Source organism: Dipodomys spectabilis, unplaced genomic scaffold (assembly GCF_019054845.1).
Source record: "Dipodomys spectabilis isolate Male_0828 unplaced genomic scaffold, ASM1905484v1 ptg000081l, whole genome shotgun sequence".
NCBI classification, from domain to species: Eukaryota; Metazoa; Chordata; class Mammalia; order Rodentia; family Heteromyidae; genus Dipodomys; species Dipodomys spectabilis.
The window spans coordinates 21,180,648-21,183,891 of record NW_024870758.1 but is presented as its reverse complement, the minus strand read 5'-3'; the positions used below and the strand labels follow the sequence as shown (position 1 = coordinate 21,183,891).

At 37.3% G+C, this 3,244-nt stretch overlaps 1 non-coding gene across 1 annotated transcript; it reads left to right on the top strand.

Annotated features, from left to right (window-relative positions):
- The first annotated feature begins 230 nt into the window (after positions 1 to 230).
- On the top strand, positions 231 to 337 carry LOC122110890. The gene has a single exon (XR_006147946.1). It is a non-coding gene; the product is annotated as a U6 spliceosomal RNA (small nuclear RNA).
- Positions 338 to 3,244: the final 2,907 nt, after the last annotated feature.

Genomic DNA, 3,244 nt, shown 5'->3' with positions numbered 1-3,244 from the left:
ACATACACACACACACACACTGACCACAAATCTGAGCTTCAATTTGTATATGTTCATGGGAAATATTGGCAACCAATGAAAACAACATACATAAAATTACGATGACATAAGTAACAAAATTCAGAAAATGGCAAATTCTACTAGACAAGTGGCACACAAACTCACATTGGTGGGAAGTAAAGCAGAGGGAGGATTTTTATCTAGGTAACAAGGCTTAAGACATGCATCATGTGCTCATTTCGGCAGCACATATACTAAAATTGAAACGATACAGAGAAGATTAGCATGGCCTCTGCGCAAGGATGACACACAAATTTGTGAAGTGTTCCATGTTTTTACTAATTCAATGCGATATCTATCAATATCCCAACTCATTCTTCAAGGAAAAAGAAGAAACAACCCAAAAATTTATATGGTACAATAAAAGAACCCAGACAGTAAAAACAATCCTTATCAGAAAGAACAGTGCTGGAGGAATATCAATACTAAACTTCAAACTCTACTACAAAGCCATAGTAATCAAAACAGCTTGGTACTGGCACAAAAACAGACCTGAGGACCAATGGAATAGAACTGAAGACACAGAAAGGATCCCATAGACCTATAGCCACCTAATCTTCAATAAGGGAGCTAAAAAAAATAGAATGGAAGAAAGACAGCCTCTTCAATAAACAGTGCTGGCAAAATTGGTTAAACACTTGTAGAAAACTAAAGCTAGATCCTTATATAATACCCTGCACCAGAATCAACTCCAAATGGATCAAAGACCTCGAAGTCAAAACCCTGAAAACATTACAAGAAGGAATAAGAGAAACTCTAGGGCTCCTTGACACAGGTCGAATTTTTCTTAATAAAGACCCAGAAACACCAGGTTGGACAAATGGGATTGCATGAAATTACAGAGTTTCTGCATAGCAAAGGACCTAGCTAGCAAGATCAATAGCCCACAGATTGGGAGAAGATCTTCACTAGACTTACAGCGGACAAGGGTTTCAAAACTAAAATATACTTAGAACTCAAAAAATTAAATCTCCCAACAACAAATACTCAAAGAAACAACTCCCCCATTAATAAGTAGGCTAAAGACTTAAGGGGAGACCTACTTCTCTGAAGAGGAAATAAGAATGGCTAATAAATCCATGAAGAAATGCTCAACTTCTTTAGATATAAAAGATGCACAAATTAGAAACAACATTGAGATTCTAACTCACCCCAATTAGAATGGCTATAATCAAGAAATTTAGTAACAACAGATGCTGCATTGTTGGTGGGAGTGTAAAGTTATTCAGCCACTCTGGAAAGCAGTATGGAGGATCCACAAAAGACTTCACATAGAGCTCCCCTATGACCTAGCAATCCCATTTCTAGGCATTTATCTTAATGATCACAAACAAGGCCATACTAAAGCTACCAGCACAACTCTGTTTACTGCAGCATTATTCACCATAGCTAAGATATGGAACCAACCCAGATGCCCCTCAGTAGATGAATGGATCAAGAAAATGTAGTAAATATATACAATGGAATTCTATATCTCCATCAGAAAGAATGACACTGCCCCATTTGTTAGGAAATGGAAAAAAATGGAGAAAATCATATTAAGTGAAGTAAGCCACACCCAAAGAAATGTAGGTCCCATGGTTTCCTTTATCTGCAATAACTAGTATATGTCTAGGACAAGCAGAAGTGGTAAAAATCTATGTACATATGACCGTAAGATGATGCTAAGCAAAATAAACCCCAAGAAAGGGACACAAGAGGTTTTATCTTTGTTGCTGTTGTTTTTAATGTACTTATAATGTACTGTGCAATTTTTTTTGTTTCTTTTGTGTGTTCTTCCCTCATGGTATAACCTCTGTTTTCACTGTATTTGATTGTGGTGTCCTGCATCTTGAATATACATTTTTCTAATGTGGGGAGGGGAAGGGAAATAACAAAATGCTGAAATAAGGATACAGGTTGACCCATTGTAACAATGCAATGTACAACACACTATGTTGAAAACATACTTTACAATTTCGGGGTGTGGAGGGATGAGTTGGGGAGTTGGGGAGGGAAGGGATTGTAGGTGAAAAACAGAGGAAGGGTAACAATGCTCAATAGGAAATGTACTCATTACCTTACTCATGTAACGTTAACCTCCTGTACAGTATCTTTACAATAAAAAATATATAAAAAGACATGAATCAGGTAGATGTGGTATGTAACTGGCTTAGATTCAGATACATTGTCAAAACCCACCAATCTCAGTGACATGGATCAAGATGCATTTCACTCATAAAATGACTTATGGTATTGAAACCACTCTGTACAAGTAGTGAAAGACTATCAAACAAGAAAAAGAAATGCATTTTTTTGGAAAAAACCATAGTCAACTTACTGTAGAAAGTAGGCCATGTTAGGGAAGTAATGTTAATTTTCTGGGGATTGATACTGGTATTGTCATGTCATGTCCAGAAGTTTCTTATCTATTAATTATGCATATGAAATTATTCGCAGATTAAATGAGATATGCTCCAAAATATTTTGACAAAAAATAATGAAGAAAGAAAAAAAATGGAGCTAGAAGAGAACAAAATTGATTCTTCGTTGAATCCATGCACTGGGTTCAAGGAACTTCATGGGTATCAGTTTTTCTACATTTGCGTATGTTGGGTTAAAAACCAATGGTACATCTACAACAAGAATATCATGCTCATGACCTTCATGACGGCCTCTCCTTCTTTCCTCTGGCCTCCTAATAGTGCGAGTCTTCCCTCCCACTTTGGGTCTCTTCCCACCACTCCTTTCAACCCTTTCATATTTTAAAATGTACAGCAATGAAATTAGGTCTTTATTTTTCAATTATTTTCCAAAGTGGGACCTAAGGGCCTAAATATTAAAAGTGGCCAAGTGGCCTGACAGTGCGCTTTGCTAAACAAAAGGCTGTCTACTCTAGAGAGAAATTGTGCTTATTCTTTGGAGCATACGTGATTTCAGTCAGTTCTATTTTTCCCTCTTCCTGTTACATACACATGAACATAAAATGTCGCAGAGGAATCGTTGCCATTTCCTTCTTGTGATTACTGATAGCACTAGGCACACACCCTGCCACTGCTTGAGTAGGCAGTCTTTTCTTCCACTTGCGAGTTTGTCTACATGCAGCTTTCTAGGATTGAGCTGTGACTGACAACTGTTAGGAGGTGATGCCTTCTACTATCTATTAGTGCCAAGAAGTGGGAGCAGAAAAATGAAACGATCACAA